At 42.3% G+C, this 18,619-nt stretch overlaps 1 long non-coding RNA gene across 4 annotated transcripts in view; it reads right to left on the minus strand.

The window, feature by feature from the left end:
* LOC138118573 (uncharacterized) overlaps positions 1–18,619 on the minus strand; it is a 142,809-nt gene that overhangs the window by 77,847 nt on the left and 46,343 nt on the right. The gene's annotated exons all lie outside the window — the stretch shown is intronic.

Raw genomic sequence — 18,619 nt, forward strand, 5'->3', positions numbered from 1 at the left:
GAGCTGCTCTGGAGACCACCTCTCCCTCCTGGAGAGGAGCCAGCATGGGCAGCAGGAACAAAAGATCGCGCAGAGGGCTGGCAGTGGTCAGCTAGGCTGAATTTAGGGGGCCTCTCAGATGGCACATAATAAATGAACTTCATGAGTGATGTAATGTTCCCAAAGTATTCCAAATTACCCTCAAAGGCAAGGGTGACTGTGCTGAGCTGATCATTTACATCTATGTACATTAACTGCATAACTTAAAAAGTCAAACCTGTGATCAGCTCAGTTCAAAGGTCAGGTACATCAGCTCTTGCACAGAATGTGTCAAGTACCCAAAGCCTAATTTTTTTTTGTTATTTAGCATAAGGGAGGTTTGACTCCAAATGAGTCAAACTCCATTATTCATTAAATACACTTAGAAAACCTTCTTAAAACTTAAAAAAAAAAAAAAAAAAAAAAAAGTCCTGTGCCACATGTCTATTTCTCAGCTGCTTTTCCTGTGTGCTAATAGATAAGGATTGACTTTGTGGAATTGCTGCAGCAAGCTGAGAATGATGCATGAAGTGAGAAATTCTGCCCAATGCACAGAGAATATGGATATGTTACATTAGTTGCTGTGCATTGCACAGATACACAATATTCATCTCAGTCAGAGCAGCAGCCAGTAAAGCCTTCAAATCCCAAACAGTTGTGCACACCTGATGCAAAAGTCCAGCAAAGCTGATGGCTCACTCCTCATGGAGTCCTGCTGTCTCCTGACAGCAAAAGGAGGAGGTGGAAGAATGTGTGCAAATAAACAGGAGGGGAGGGAAAGCAGAGGGTCCCAGGGGGGCAACAGGGGGGAATCAAAAAACAGCATCAAGAGTATAAGCAGCTCTGTAAGAATCAAGTCTCAATCACGAGCACAGTACATATGTGGAGATGCACAGAAGGGATTAAGCTCCACAAGAGCACCACAGTGTGTGGAGAACCTGGGGAGTGGAGAACCTGGGGAATGGAGATCTGAGTAATGGAGATCTGAGTAGAGCACTGCAAAGGCAGGAAGGATGTGTATGTGGCAGGGCCATCAGGCCACACCACCCCAAAGGGCATGCAGGAACATTTGTAGTGACTTTAAAACATATCTAACTCTGGGATTTCCCTCCTAAGCCACTAAGTTGCTGCTTGTTGCTCTCAGATGCTCCCCATACGTTGGGCAGCATACAAGAGAGAACAGTGAAGGCACGAGGAGGATAACAGCTGCGTCCCGTGCTTCATCAAACAGTTAATCCATTTTCCCAGTGCTCCTAGCTGTGTAGGCATCTGAAAAAAAACCCACAACCACCTTTGTGGGAACAACCTCCTCTTCCAAACATGTGCTGCTGCCGGGTGCATCCTTCGTACTCTCCACGTTTCTCTTTTCTGCCACAAGAGCACAGACCACTGAGCTACCAAGCCAGCAGCTCTCCCCTTTTCCCACCAGCTCCATTTGCTCAGGAACAGCACCTGAGGCACCCCTGGCTGGCTCCTCCACCTGACCTGCATCTCTTATTTAAGGAGTTACTGAGCCTTTTGTGAAAACAGTTGGATTTCTACCAGAGAGGGGATTCTGTCTCCATCTGTACTGGGATTTTTAAAGTACATCTACACAAGAGCTCAAAGACATTATTACCTCTTTTTAAGAAGGATGCAGCTGCCCCTCTCTTTGGCCCATTGGTCCCCTGTAGCATCCTAGGTCTTCTTTGATCACTCCTTGCCCCACACCCTGCTGAGGCTCTCAGTCTCCAAAGACCAGACCAGTTTATTTTGCATTAAGAGCGTATTCTGTGAATGCACAGATCTGCTGCATACAAAAAGCAGCTTTGCATGGGAATGGAGGTGTGAAAGAACAGCACTGAATAATAACAGCCTAGAATAAAGTCCATGCTGACCTACAGCTGACCTTCCTGCTCTCAGTCACAGAAGTGAGAAGTCCCTTTGCAAATCCACGCTGAAATACTTCCTTTTCCAGGACCCAAAGAAAACATCAAATGTAGAAAAAGCAAAATCACATCCTTCCTTTCTTGTTCCTGCATATGCAGGACACACCCCGTGTGTCTTTGGGACAGTGTGTAAACGAGTCTTCACGTGCCCCTGGGAGCTTGCTGACCACGTCAGTGGTCCTGTGCTCAGTGCCATAGGCTACCTGACCTGCATTTCAAAGAAACAAAACAGCTTTGTTATTCCAGAAACTCAACTCATCATAGAGCACTGCACTCACAGCAATCTGTGAGCAGCTCAGCTCCTAGGGCAGATGGGAAGTCAGTGGTGCTGTACAAGTGATACGCTGCTTGCTGGTGATGCTAAAATTCTTGTGGAAAACTGAATAGCAAGACACGCTCAGAAGAAAAAGATCAAAACAACCCAACCAGATGAAAATTCTGGGTCTCTGCTCTAAATAATGCTAAAAAGAATTAAAAGATAACATTATGGTTGTTGGTTTTTTTATTGTCATTTTGCTAACAAATTACACTGGGAATTCTCCCCTCCAAAAACCATCTACACCACCCTTCATCTCTGATAAGGATTCCCAGTCCTACAGCTTTTCTCATAAATATCTGTAAGAGCTTTGCAGAAGCATTAGTGTGCAATATGGACCCTTTGGGAGCAGCTTTCCTTCCAGCAGCTCCTTCCCTCCCTCTCCACCAGCACTTGCTGCTGTCTCAGGATGGCATCTGCTCCAAATTCCTGGCCCTGCTGAGCACCCTCGGACACCACAGACAGCTCCATCTCCTGCCCAGCCTCTCCCCATGGCTAAAGATGGAGTGACTGCTTAACACTGCCAAAAAACACTCAAGCTGACAATGTAAACTTCATATCAGTGCTCCTCTAAAGGCATTTAAATATACATTTATTTATCTTTGTAAGGAAAGGAACGTGTCCAAACTTTTCTACACACTCTGTGCACCATCCCCTTTCCCCTGTAGCCCCACCAGGTGCAATTAAGACACTGACTAAAAATTAATCCCACTTTTTTTGGCTTTCAGGGAACAATTGGGGGATTTTTAAAACCTTAAGGCATCATACAAAGGTATCCTTTAATATTTACAGGATAAAAGGAATGTAAGGTAAAATACATTTTCTTTCCATTCATGCACAGTCTCATGGTCTTTATGCCTTTTCTATAGAAGTTGTCACAAACTCCTCTGGAGGAAGAGCACAGCTAAGGGAGTTCCTTGGTAGAAGATTTAGCATTAATTTTGCAGGCATGTTCACTCTAGGATTTGGAGACAGACTTAAAAATCTCTGGTCCAAAAGCAAAACTGAAGCTAGGCATTTAAAATATGAATGTTAGTATTAGGCAATTACTTTTCCTTCAGTTTTCAAAATGTTGCATAAATTGTTAATAACCCCACACTGAGGAAATAATTTCATCATATATGATTAGCTATTTTCTGAAGAAATAGCAGAGTGAAAAGTACAAATTAACAGAATTCTACTATTTTTCCTCTTTAGAGTTTCAGATCGACATATTCATCTCATCTTCTTCCCTCTCTAATTATCATGCAATGGCATGTCTTGAAGAAGAGAAATGGTATGTGCATTTCTGTGACAAGTGAAGCAATTCTCTGACATGTAACTACAAAATACATGGGAATCCATAAAGGACAAAAAATACCCAATACAAAATTTAGATAGCACCAGTTCTTCATGCTGACAGAGCCTAAAATTAAAAACGGAATGTCTAGAATAACTGCACAGAACCTACACATAGAAATGAAAGGCTGAATTGAGCACAGCTTCATCTCATTTTATATAATGGTTACTGCCATCCAGCCACCAGCACCTGTGATAGCCAGAGCCACAAGTTCTCAGACAGAAGTTACTCATTTTGGAATTCTCGTTTTCCTTAAAGGGCTCAGAGGAAGAAGAGTAATTCAACAGTTTACAGCAAACTGGCCACATCGTGAACAAAAGCATGCAAACACCATCTTAATTAACACCACACAGTTACCTCTGCTCATCTAACCTCCCAGAGCCTGATACCAGCCTTGACAGGTTTTCATAACAATAAAATGCAATAAATGAATTTATGTCCTGAAGGACTCTAAGCCACAATGTCACAAAGCCATGAAAGATAAATGATGTCTTAACTAATTTTCTGATTTATTATTCCCCCAATTTTGCTCATTTTGTGATGAGGAGAACTCATTTTTCTATTTGGCAGATAGCTGTGTCAGCCCTGCTAATAGCTACTATTACCATCACATGAGCATGTTTGTGAAAACAACTGTATTTTCATTCTGACACTGACCCCACAGCACTTCAGTTTTATTACAAGCACAAGATCTGTCAGTAACAAAAATTGATGCACTTATCCACAGATTCTGCTTGTCTGCCACTAGCATTTTATTCATTTTTCTTTTGCAGAAGTTCATCTTTAAGCAAGGGCAGATTCATGGTTTAAATTACTGTCTTGACACATCATCTGTTGCTTTGTAAATTCGTACAAAGAACATAATTTCCACAGTCTTTAGGAGATAAAGGATTACTGTTAACCATCACTGCAGGCACTGTACTGATCTGAATTTAACTCAAACTGTAAACCTAAATGGGCTTAAAAGTGGCTACTCAAAAGATTTCCTCATCAAACATTCCAACTGAGAATAATCTGAATTGAGTAACCCCATTCAATGCATAAGATGCTTTTAGGTGTCAGGACTCAACAGATGATTTTCAGGGTGAGACTTTCCAAACATCAACTGTTTTGTTTGAAATTGAGGACTTTTTAGTATTTAATGGGAGTAGGTTTATGCCTGTGGTTAGGAAAATACTGAAATTCTGCCCACTCTGTCACTTGAAGTGTCTATATTTAACTGTATTGTTCTGAACATGATTCTCATTCTAGATATCACTGATTTGGTGCTCCAATAAACACACATGTCCCTTCAAGAATTTTGTACCTGCTTGATGCCTCACAACTGGCTTCTCATATCCTCAAATACAATTATTTGTGGGCGATCTTGGTGATCATTCTTCTTGCCAAGAGGGTGGCTTCTTGAAGCAGCCAACAGAACTGAAGTCAAACAGGCACTTCTGAACTTCTCTGGTGGAATCTCAGTTCAGTGACCAACTAGACCACCCAGATTCAGATTCTTCCTAATTTAGGACTAACACATCAACACCTAGAAATTCTGGCAACTATTGTAATCCCACCTTTTCATGTACTAAAAAAAGATAGGAAGGAAATGAGCTTTTTGTGCATTGTCATTTCTCCACACAAGACTTAACCATCATACCCCACAGGATTCTCCCACAGCAAAGCTCCGTTGTTTTCTCTCGGCAAGAAAGAGCTACTGACTTTTCAAGACCACCAGCAGATTGTGTGGTACAGTTAGAAAGTCTTTGCAGCAGTTGGGTGAGGTTCTTAGAGTATCAGCTGTTAGAACAGTCTGCAGGAGCAGGAACAATCCTGGTTAATCTCCTAATGCAGGGAAACCAAACCTGTGCAAAGTCACCTTCCCCTCCCATCCTACCTTGTGCAACTGTGCTCAGAACTTTGGGCTGCATTATGCATGGGAGAAAATAAAACTTGTTTACTATTATGTAGCTTCTAAGGGAATGAGTTACTTGTGTTGTTCTTGTGGGGTTTTGATGCAACACAGCCATGGCAACTGTAGGGCAGCAGTGCCCTCTTGGAGGATACTGGGTGTTCTACCTCAACTCAATCCATCCCATCTTCCCAGAGGTGTCAGAAGAGGGGAAGAAAAAAAAAAAAAAAAAAAAAAAAAAAAACAAACCAAACTTGCAGTAAATCAGGTTAGTTGCTTTCTCAAGAGACAGTATGTGCCTTTAAAAGCCAGTAAGTTTTATCCCTCAGAGAGAAGGTTTAGTACACTTTTTCCATTTAAATGAGTATAACCAAACCAGCAAACACTACATTGTTCTGCTTAAAGAATTTGCTGTTTTACAAGGTGCACTTTGTTTGGGCTGTATTTTTCATATGTGAACAACTTGCTTGCTTTTTCAAACTAATTTTAAAACGTTTCTAATATTCCACTTTGCTCAAAAGTTGGTGTGAGCTGCCTACCAACAGGAGAGAGACATCAAGAGAAACAAATGAAACACAACAGCCAAAAGTCACTATCATCCCTGCAGGACATTCTCTAAAGCCAAAGGAAGCAGCTAACCATTGGAAACCCTTCTTTTTCCACAAAGGTATATTAAATTCAACATATGCACATGCAGGCCACTGTGGTAAGTGAGTGATTAACTGCCTTGTGCTGGATTCTGAAGTTTGTACAAAGCATTTTGCCTTCCCAGTTGCTTTGCAATCTATCCTGTTTAACTCTGTCATAAACACCTGCTGTTCAGACAACTGCATTTAAGGTGGGCTTAAACATCATAACATTGGGCTAAAACACTGTAATATCAGCCTTAAATTGGAGCCTGAGCTGAGCCCAGGGAAAATGCCATAGCATTGGGAGGCACATCACTGAGGGGCCTGGGGGAGCTGCAGGTGAGGGTGTTCCCAGACTGGGTTTGGAGAAGCTACTCTGCAGTGCGGGGAGCCTGGGAGATGGCAACTGATGTCCCAGCAGGGGACAACAGAATAATGCCTGGAGAGATGTGTGTGTGTTTACCTCTAAAGGAAAGCCAGGAGGAAATTAGGGTGAAAAGCATGACCTGTCTGCATGGCAGTGAATTGCAGAAGTCCTTTTATCCTGCAGGACTTGGGATCTCGGGAGGCAATGTACAGTTTGGCTCTAGCTGCTCAGGGACATCTTTTCTGCATTAGTACTCCCACAGACCCACTCAGGGGCTGTGACAGACAGCTGGTGCCAAGTGCCCAATGCAACAACTTCTCCTCTGAAGCAAAAGGCGTTTTCTCACCTGTCAGGCTCCACAGGGGTTAGTTCTATTAGGTTTGACATCTCCAGTCCCTGTATCACCCTTAGTTTGGACTGAGCAGCACATCTGCTCTGTTCTTATAAGAGATCTTTCGTTGTCTTGCACAGCAGAGATCAGGTTAAGCCTAGACTGACTTTTACTGCAACATCACCTTGCTGGATGACAAATCTTCTATCATGTACAGTATTAAAGATAGCATTAACATCCACGGCAGGAACGTGGGGCTGGGCGACACCTCTGATGTGAAGTTGGTTCATGCTCGTGCTAAGCCTGGGTCTGGTCCAGCTGACACTGTCAGCTAAGTTACTGCACTGCCAGTTTAATGTTTTGCCATCTGCTAACTGAGAGCTCTGCTGCCTGCTGGGTCCCATAAAGACTTTTATTTATTACATTATACATGGCAACATCTGCCACAGGATTTAGCTCAGCTCAGCTCCCTAATTAAACAAACAAACACTACATCTCCCATACATGACTGGGTCTAACTATTATTTATAAAATCTGAGATAGGTATTTAAAAGATATACATTGTCTGTTCCAGATGAATAAATACCCCTCCCACCATTTGGGGATGGACTGTTAGAATAAGCTTAAGGTTCTCAAACACTCCATTTTACTACAACAAAGCAACCAGAAGTTACTGCATTTGTTGTTGTTTTGCTTTTATTCGTAAATTATTCAATTTTACACTAATTAGAAAAATCAGATTATTTCAAATTCTTGTTAGCTCCTCTCCTGAGTACTGTCTGACTGTAAAAGCAGGGGAGAGTACAACAGACTCCCTCTGTGTTTGACTTCAGAGAAGAGAGAGACCCGACCTGAGCAACACTGCAGTGTTCAGCCACCACGAAAGGCACCACGAACGCACTGCCCAAGTGCATCTCAAGCTTAACTGCCAAGGGAGGAGTCACTGAACAACTATCACTGGCTATGCACCTACATCCAGGCTCTGTTCCAGTCACCTGCAGTTAAATCAAACTGGGAGAAAACCTGGATGAAATCCAGGCCTAATGAATTCAGTAGGAAGGTCAAGTTCTTCTTTTTTTTAAATCAGTCCTAAACAAAAGCTTGAATTTTATTTAAGCTTTAATCTTTCTTTGACCACTCTCTATTCTTTTAAAAAATCTCTTACTTTAAAGATTAATGGGAGGGTGTCTACAATTCCAAATATGCCAGCTCTCAAAATTTCCCAGGTTTAACTTTCAAAAATCAAAGGGACAGTATAGCAGAACTACAGTTGCATTTCCCGGTCTTCCACTCTTTCATCTGAGTTCTTGTTTACTACATTCAGTTGCAAAAAAAACAAAAACCACACCCAACTACCTAAACCAAACAAAAAATCAAACCACTACACAAACCTTCTGTAGGGGAAAAATACAAAAAAAAAAAAAAATCCCTGCTTGACTCTAATTCTTTAAAACTACGTTTATCTTGGTTTAATTTTTAACCACGTCCAGTTGCCCCGGTGCCTCTGTCACACCAAAGCAGTTCTTTCATTGTCTTAAAAAATTTTGCCTCATTCCTCCTTTATTCAAGAAAGTCATCCCAGTCAAGAAAGAAAATAATTGTTTCATTTATGAAAGTAGCATTGATTTTTTTCAGTTAAAATCATTGCCTTTACAATATTTTTGCAAAATCACTGATACCCTGGAAATTTTTCATCCCTACACTTGGTGCTCAGGATGGTGGCCACCCTCCCACCCCTCTGCCAGGCCAGGATAGGGGTCCACAGGCTTCCCCAGCAGTGCAGCTCCCTCAGGGGGCTGACTCAAGGCCACAGCTGCTCTCTGACGTGCCAAAATAGGGACCTCGACAGCCATGGCACTGCCACAGAAACAACCAGTACTACATAACACAGGCTGCCCAATCACCAGCTGTTAAATAGCTCCAGTCACTGAGCTATTCAGGAGTGACTTAACAGACTCCCCACCCACCTCAACCTTCCAGCATTACGGACACTCCTCACCTAAGAATATAAAGCTCCAACTGCACAATTCCTTCGCCACAACACAAATAAGACAAGATCATAATAAACAACTTATCAGCTCCATGATCCATAGCACCTATATATGTAACATTTATAAAAGTCTTTTTATTTCCAAGCCTGGAAAAACTGGCAGCTCTACATATTCAGATTAAATAAGATATGCTACAGAACATGTTTGATATAACTGCTTTTATTTAATTTTTGAGTGTAACATTTGGATATTTACAGGCTCAAGGAAATTATGAATCTTTTTTCTGTATCACTGGTACCTGCACAATGAATTATTTATGATTCAATCATCACAAACAGATGACCCCTCCCAACAACATGTGATCTTTATTATCTCTCTTCTCTAGTTCAAATATTGTCTGACATTGCTTTTCTGAAGACCCTGTGTTCCTCTGGCACAAAAAGATATGATGATAAAGAGGCAGAAGCTTAATTACTTGCACATAAAAATATCTGCCAGGTGCTGTCAGAACCAACAAAGATCAGGCTCAAACATAGAAATTGGCCCTTGAGATAACATTTCCCAGGTGCCCAAGGAGCACTGGGGGATATGGGAAAATGGGGACACTGCATACCTTCCCAGGTAGCCTTTTTAATTTAAAATGGCACTTTCCTACTAACCCTGTCCCGTTCTGGCCTCAGCCCTGGTTTTAAGGGAATTCCAGGAGCTCATGGCATTAGGGTGCCAGTGAGACCCTCCTGCCCCACTCCCCATGCCCTGAGTCCTGTACAGAAGCTGCCAAGGCAGAGCCCCCAGTTCACACCAGGAGCTTCCCCTGGTAGCAAATGATGCTCTGGAAAGGGGGGAGAGGACAGAAGAGGCTCCTGATGAGACTTTCTCCCTGTCCCAGGCAGGTGCATGTATCAGTGTCTGGAGGCTCTGTGCACTGAGCCAACTGAGTTGATGCTGGAGGAACAAGTGCCTGTAAGTTTGCAGTGTTACACTGCCTCTTAGCACCTCACACGTTGTGGATGAGCAGGAAATTTCAAATACTTAGGGAGATGTTAATGGAATTGGACAATTTGCATCATCTGTGTGTCCAGCCCTCAGAAGAATCCTGAGAAGAGGTTGTGACCACTCACACCGGTGCCCACAGAGAGCCTCAGCCAGGAGGGGAATTTATCTCAAGGCCTTGCCAATCAGACACACACTTCAGCAGGGGAATTACTGCTCCTGGGTGACACGAGCTGTACAGCAGCATTTGTCAAATTGACAGGCCTCCAGTTCAGTGGAGCTGCTTTTTCTGTGCACATTCCAGCTGTGGCTCCTGCAGCCGCTGAGTTCAGCTGGACCAAATCCCAGCCTTCCTGCGAGAATCAGAAGATTTTCCCACTGACACAGCAAATCCTTCTTTATGCCACATAATCCCTTGGGCTCCTGGGTCAGTTCCCAGTTCAGCTGGGAGCATATCCCTGATGTTTCCTAACTCTGTTAAAGAGAACAGCTCATTTCTGTTCAGAACTATTGTGGTTTAACCTCAGCTGGCAACTAAGCCCCTCACAGCTGCTCACTCACTCTTCCCCCACGGGATGGGGTGAGAGTTGAAGAACTAAAGGGAGAAAACTCATGGCTTGAGATGAAGACAGTTTAACAGGTAAAGCAAGAGCTGTGCACAGAAGCAAAGCAGAAGGAGGAATCCACCAGTGGCCATGGGCAGGCAGGTGTTCAGGAGAGCAGGGCTCCATCACTCCTAATGGCGTCTTGGGAAGAGAAATGCCATCACTCCAAATGGGTGTGTCTTGCCTGTCCTCCTCCTTCCCCCAGCTTTACACACTGAGCATGACATCGTAAGGTCTGGAACACCCCTTGGCTCATTTGGGCTCAGCTGTCCCAGCTGTGTCCCCTCCTGCTCTTCGTGCACCCCCAGGCTCCTCGCTGTGGGCTGGAAGCAGAAAAGGTCTTGGCTCTGTGTAAGTGCTGCCCAGCAGTAACAAAAACACCTCTGTGCTATCAACACTCTTTCCAGCACAAATCCAAAACACAGCCCCCTTATCAGCTATTGTGAAGAAAATCAAACCTGTCCCAGCCAAAACCAGCACAGAGATCATTGCTGGGAGATGTCCTGTTGACAGGATTATCCTCTCCTCACAGGAAGACCATTTCAAGAAGGTACACACACAATTTATTCTAATTATCTCCTACAGAAAGCATAAGAGATTTCTGTGTAACTATACAAAATTCTAGTCACTGCACAAAGAATTTTCTGCATTTAATACATTCCTACTTTTTTGCAGGATGGACAGTTACATTCAGTAGAGCTTTTTCACAGAAAAAGCTGTAGCTCTACTAAGTTCCTTTTGGTTCAAATAATAGAACTCGATTCCCAAACCCCTCTCTGACCCAAGGAGCCTTAAATCTGTATCATTCTGCACTTTTCATCCACAGATTTCCTTGAAAGCACTGACCTAGTTCTTCCTTGCCAAAATACTAAATAAGAATTAAAATAAAAGAAACAATCTATCAAAAAACATACTGAAAGTAACTGCTGGGACTTTCACTTCTGAAGTCACACAAGAATACAAGTCCAAAAAATGACTGAAGTGAAACTTCAGTCTAATTGAAGAGAAAATTGGCAAGAATAATGAAGTTCTCCCTGAAATGGCTGATTCAGTATGCATGGAAAAGCTAGATAAACATCACATGATCTCCCTGGACCCTCTAGACATAAACAATGCAATTAAAAAGAAACATTTACTTCCACTCTTGATGGTATTACCTGAGGGACAGCAGATGCCAGATAGTTCAGTGTTTATTAGAAGCAAGTAGTAAGTCTGGCAACTGGAACTGGCTCAACCCTCTCTCACATTTTTGTAATTTTACAATACCATATGGTCACTACAGATCTCTCTGATAATCTCCTGGTTTAAGTTCAGCTCTTTCACAGAACATATAAACTGAAGTTAAGCATATTGAAGATACAATGGTAAGCAACAAAGATATTTCGGGGAAGGCTGCAAAACCACTGAGAAATGCAGGTTGCTATTTGAATGACTCAGTATTTGTTAATAAAATGCTTAGTACCTTTGGGCTGTGGTGTCTGACAACCAGATTAGGTGTACGCTGAACCCCAACCTCACAAGACCACAAAAAGGCTGCTGGGCTGAAGCAAAGCATGACCCTGAGGTCCTGCTGAACCCCCTGAAGCATGGTGACACACCAGCTTGGAACATGAGCACATAGGTAGATCATATTTAAAGCTTTATAGAACTTAACCCCATCCTGTGCTGGCTTCAGAAGAAACCAGCAGACTAAATTGTGTCTGGTGTCATTCACCTAGGGGAAAAGCAATTGCATTTTGCTAAAGCTTGCAAGGATGAAAAAAGGCAGTACTAGGAGAGTCTCAAAATTCTCCACTGACATCACTTAGATTGGTTTTGTCCCCACGTTCTGCTACACTATGCAGACCAATCCAGTCTTTCCGTACCTCTGCCTTTCTGAGCCATTCCCCTCTCCAGAGCTGGGACAGTGCTAGGTACAGCCGTGCTGCTCCAGCAGCGAGGAAGGGAAAAGCTGCAAATGGGTGTAACAGTCCTTCCACTGGGCAGCAAAGCACCAGTGCAGAGGTGGGGTCGATATCCCCAGCCAGGGGCTGGTGAAGGAGTGCCATTCCCCTAGAGGAGTAGGGCAGGAATGGTATTCACACTACCTCTTACACCCCAGTCACCTCAAATAATTTGGCAGTTAGGAATTTAAAAAGCAATTCTGCCCCCACCTCTTCTCCCAGATACATCCCTCTGAAGTTCCCTTCAACCATGGCTCTGTATAATTTAATTACATGGTGATTCTTCTTAATGCAGAAACATTTGGAATCAGGGTCATAGAGAGATTGCAGGCTGTTGCTCAATTACAGCTGGTCCTACCCTTAGTAAGGTAGCAAAAAAAGCCTCACCTAAGGGCAACAGCCATGGAAGACCTAAAACTCCACAGGGTACAAAAAAATTGGCATAAAACATCTTGGACCTTTTCTAAACCACTTTCAGGTTCTGGGAGTTCAGAGGTTTGTCACTGCTCGTGCCAAAGGAACTACTACTCTCATTTCACTTTCCTATAGGGAGTACTGCTCCTAGAACAGCCCCTGCTAGAATGCTCCAGGTTCAGCTTCAAACATATGAGACTCCTAACCCTGCTGTCAGCTCAGGCCCTGCAACCCTCCTCGACTGAGACAACAGAGGAATGAGTATTGGAACACAGAAGGGCTGCTGTTTTGGGATGTTTTATGAAACTAAAGTGTAACTGTGCCTTCCCCTTCTCTTTTTGTTCTGAAATAAATTTCCATACTGATTTTATGGACTAGGTTTGGGTTTCTGTTTCTACTTCAGAGCTATTCCTTTTAACCTCTCCTCTGCTGCTATAAACAGGCACCTCTTGGCCCCAGAGAAAACCATCAATCTAAAGTTAGTTCAGCCTTTGCAAGTATTTAAACAAATACCCGAGGAATCCAGAACTTAGTTTCTAGCTTTAGTAAATGGCCTCAGCCACACAGTGACAGAAATCAGCCTGACCTCCACTGGCCCCATTTACATTCAGTATTCCAGTTACTGCTTCCAGGGAAATTACCCACACGCTGATGCTTAAAGAGATTGGCCTGCTCATAGCAGAGCCCTGCTCCTAAAACTAAATGTGAGCACTGATGCTGGCAAGAGGACAGGCAGCTCCAGTCACGGTCAATTGGCCTATTAGGTGCCAGTCAAATGCCACTGACTTCCCAGGGAATTGAGGGCAACTAGAGCTCCAGTTAATGAAGTCCTACATTTTACTGGATTATCAACAAAATGTATTTTCTAAAAATGCAATTGGTTTTGCTAACAACTTATTTAACTGTATAATTTATTGATGATATCTACAGCAAGGAAAAGTATTCACAAGTTCTTGCTCCTCCATGGCTGAAAGCATAAATATATAAATCATATGAAACAGAAAACTCAAGAGAGTATTTAAAGCCTGCTCTTATTTTAGCTCCACAGACTTAAACAACTTGACACTATGGTAATGCAATGGGTCTGGGCCTCATTAATTTTTAATCAACCTTTATCCACCATAGCTTTTGAAACGAACTGTTACTAATGACGAGTCATATGTCAGTCTAATGAATGGGATGCAAACTTCCATTAAAATAATGAAATTAGCTTGTTTGACTTCTGTTCCAGTTCCATGGCACACAGCCCCAGGTAATTACAGTTAGCACTACTTGCCCGTACTAAAGTCTGTTTATTTACTTAAGGTCTTTAGTCAGGACATCCCAATTTAGCTCATGTCAGCTGTTTTTTATGAGTCTAAGAGTATTTGTCTTATTAACAAAGAGATAAATACATGCAGGCAGTGCAAAGTGTTAAAACATCCATTATACACACATGGAACAGTGTGAAAAAACAGAATAAGCACACAATCCCTAGTGACATAAACACATCCCAGTGTTTCCCTGTGGCAGCAGCAATTACTTTTGGAAAATGGAACAAGGTCTGAAAGGCATCTTTGCTGAGTATAATTTGGCCTCTTCCAGAAACCTTTGCCCTTTAGGATCCCAAGTATAGGCTAAAATAAAAAAAAAAAACAAACCAAAACTGAATTTCCAAATATTATTATGCTCTAGAGTGCACAAGTCATGACACACTGTAAGGACCTTGTTTTTAAAAGTGCATCACTCTGGCTCCACAACGCGCCCCCGAGGAACAAAGGCCTTTCCAACTAACCTGCAATGAAAAGCTGTTATCAATATGTTGTTACATAAAAATATGTTACAACATCAATAATGTGAGAAGGTCATATTCCAACTTCACAACAGCTTCTTCCAAAGTTCCTTCAGCACTTAATTCAGCCAGTGGGCTGAACTTAGCAGACATGCATAATTACAGATTGCCTCAACAATTGTACAGAAAGATAATTTTGTGTGAAAAGTTGCTTAAGTTTTTGTTGTTTTTTGGGGGTTTTTTTTAGTAGAATACAATAATACATTTATGCATGTCCCTGCTCCATATTTACATGGGGTCCCATGTCAGTTTGAGCAGCTTCAGCAGAGCAGTAAGGCCAGTGCAGATGCACAGACACCCGTGGGGGCAGTGCCCAGCCCATCCCTTGGCTGCAGCTCCCCACTGAAACAGGGAAAATCCACAGGACTGGCCTGAGTTTGCAGGGCTGGCGTAGGCCTGCCTTGGGATTTCTGCCTCACCTTTCTTGCTAGTACTAACTCCCTAAATGCCAACCATAAATTTACTTAACAGGTTGCAAATGTCATGCTCATATTTGCTCAGTCTTCCAGAAGTTCCTGGGAACGCAAACAGTGTCGTTTTTATTGCTGCAACAAATAACAATTGAATTTCCATTGTTCCAAGACTCTGCCCACAACTGCTCCAGGCAGGCAAGCAGGTGCGTGTTCCACAGGCAACCATCCTAAAGCTCACAGCTTTTCCCAGCTGCCATCAGCCCAGGCAGTAATTTCCAAAGGATATTAGAATATTCATAGCCACTTCCAAGCAGATTAGGCATAGGCAGTAAACCATATGAGATTAACTTGGCAAAACATTTTTATCCTTTCATGTGCAGCTGTTCAAATTTCTGTAGCGAAGGAGATTGTTTTGTTCAGCTCTAATATTTGGATTTACCTTTGCAACACAGAGGTGTGAAAAGTATGAAGAGAGATCAAGAAACTCAAAATTTACCCAGTATGAACAGCTTTTTTTTATTAAATCCCTAAAGCACACAGACGTACCTGCATTATAGACATCCTCCCTGAAAAAGCAATGGGAAACTCCAGGATAAGAACAGACCAATAAACACAAGGTTAACAGCAAGAAGCAGTAACAACAACAACAACAAAAAAAGATGCTTTTTTAATTTTAAAACCTACACCAATAAAAAATGAAAAGGCATATGATAAGCAGGTATGGACTCCACCTGCCACATAAACACCAAACAGAAAACAGCAAGCACACTTAAAACTTGGATTCTTCAGATATTTCTTCAACTGGGTTTAACTGGAATAAATTCAACTGAGATTCAAATCCGAATTTTTATGACACTGTATTTTCTTAATTGAATTAGGGATTCACTCTTCTAGCTATTCCTAAATTTAAATACAACCTTCTGTGGACACGTGATGCCAGCTCTGCAGCTGTATGACTTGCACTGGTGTGCTCTGATACAATACAAGCCAATGAGTATCTTCTTAGACACCAACAGAAACATAGAGAATTTTTGCTCATTGATCATCCCATGCTTCCCACTGCACCCAACACAAAACAGACATGAATCTCTGATAGCACATCTCATGACTGCGAGTAACCACATAAAATGAACTCTGCTCTGACAATGAACTCTGATCAGCCCCTGCTGTTCCACAGCATTGACAGGTGCTGGCTGCACACTGCAGCTCTGGCAAAAGGTACTTGCTGCCAAGCTTCTGAATTGTGAAAATACTTGCACAAGCCACAACTCAACCTTCATGAGTCTACAAGGGTAATTCCTGCCCTTCTCACATTTAATGTGAAGGGAGTAATGAGGGACATTAAGGCAACACAAGAGCAGATACCATTTTACTTGGAAAGAATAAAATATGCTTTCAGGTTGCACAATCCCACACAGTACTTCCAGCTTAGCCATCTCAGTTCTCCTCAAACTTTCTGTGTCTGTGCATTAAGCAGTCTCTGTCTGAAGGAGTGTCACATACTCCATAGCTCATTTCAGGTTCAGGATACTCGCATACCTTGTATTAGAGCAGACTGGGCTACACTCCTGAAGAACCCAATTGTTTCATGGTAACATATGAAATCATCATCCTAAAGGCCATTAACACTCCAGCAAGAGCTTTTTCCACTGACTTCAAATATACTTTGGGTTGGGCCCAACAGGTGAATAGTAATTACCAAGATTTCACTAAAATAAAATAATTTCTTATCCTATCATCTCCCAAGTTCTCTTCCTTCTACTCCCTGCTGTCCTGCAGCTATCAGGATTGAAATGTGGTAGCAAACTCTTCCTCCCTTACAGAGACAAGCCCATAAAACAAGCACTTAAATGCTAAAACAAAGCTGTATTATGGTAATTTTTTAGCAGCAAGACGCCGTATTTCAAGTGCAAAAGTGTGCATAAAGATTAGAAAGCTGCTGGCTTTTCTCTACAGAAAAACCAAGATCATTTGCTGAGGCACTTTTTAGAGCAGAGAAACCAACACTTGAGCTCCTTTGCTTCCTCAAATATAATTACCTGGCTTTGTGAGCACAAACAAGATTTGTGCCAGTGAACAGAACAGCTCTTGAAGCCTCCGATTCAGGAGCCAAAGACTAACAGGGTTAATGAACTTGAACTTTGAGTCCAGCCAACATAAAATACAGAAGAATAGCAACATGTCCTGTAATGCCCCATGCAAACAAATTAATATTGTCCTTGTCCCACTTTACATCAGCCCAAGGCCACTTGTTTAGCTCTCCTGGGAAAGGCTGAGCCGGGAAGGCCCAGCAGGTTCGTGCTCACCCGGCTGCCTGGTCAGGGACAGCCTGCATACGAGTTCTGTGCTCAGTCTTTGTTAGCCTGCCTATTGAATTTATTCAAGGAAAAGGAGCTGCTTCCACTTCATTTCCATGACAACAACCCTGAGAATTTTGTCTTCATATAAGTGAGTTATTGCTTTTTGTGCTTCCATAGTCTAGGCAGAAAAATTAACATAATATGGTCTCAAGAAAGACAATCAAATCTTCCTATCCTCCCAACACTCCTACAGGCAGCAAATCCTTAGATTTCATTACCAGAGGTACAAATGGGTTGAAAAACAATCCTCATTGTTTATTATGGAGAGATTTAATTTCAACTAAAAACTTCAGTTAAAGAAGATTCTTTGATGACCGTGTTTGTGTACACATTAGCAGAAGAGAACAGCCTAGTGTACAGATAAGCAATAATAGTCTTTTGAAAGCAGCTTTGGGATGCTTATCCATAAATGTTGGTCGCTGTTCCTCTTCATAAATGATTTCAACTTTTATTTATTGGTGATGAATTCAAAATATTTTCAGTGCTACAAAACAAGTAAATATTTCTAGAACGCAAAGATCAAAATCTATACAAGACAGACATTTAAAGCATAAAAACACTGGTGTGTATCTTTGAAGTACTCAGGCTAAAACCATAGTGTGTGCACTAAAAACCCACAGAGTTAAGTACAAGGCTACAAGAATCATTTCCATTGAAACAGCACTGAAACCGCCCTCCTGTGAAAACTGGATCTGATTTGAGAGATCCTCGTCACAAAACGAGGACACTCCAGAAGAATCTCAAACTGAACAAATTGGTGACTTTGTTAAGAAAACATTTGAGGATATCTGTGAGATATTCTAAGCAGTCCCACCAGCAAGAAGTTGAATGTGTTTGCCTTGATTGTCATCATTCAGCCCACAGTCAAATACTTAAGAGATGTAAAATGAAGATAGAAAACAGCTTTTCAGGGAGGGGGGGAAAAAAAAGAGCATTCTCTTTCCAGTCTTGTCTCCTGATTACAAGAACCACCAGCTCCCCACATCATAGTGCTCTTAGCAAAGGACATAGATCATACCATGAATCAAACTAACACTACAGGAATTTCACAGCACAGCACAAGCAGGACACTTATCTCAAAAACAAGTGACAGGGCGAGACAGATCTCATTGTGTGCTACAAATTGTTGCAATTCCACTGCCTTCCTTGGAAGGCTTATTACACCAGCTGAAAACCTGGGCCCAGCACCAGACATTTTTATGGTTGTGGCTATCCTGGAGCTGACTCGCAAGGAGCAGCTCTGATGG

Source organism: Aphelocoma coerulescens, chromosome 14 (genome assembly GCF_041296385.1).
Source record: "Aphelocoma coerulescens isolate FSJ_1873_10779 chromosome 14, UR_Acoe_1.0, whole genome shotgun sequence".
NCBI lineage: Eukaryota > Metazoa > Chordata > Aves > Passeriformes > Corvidae > Aphelocoma > Aphelocoma coerulescens.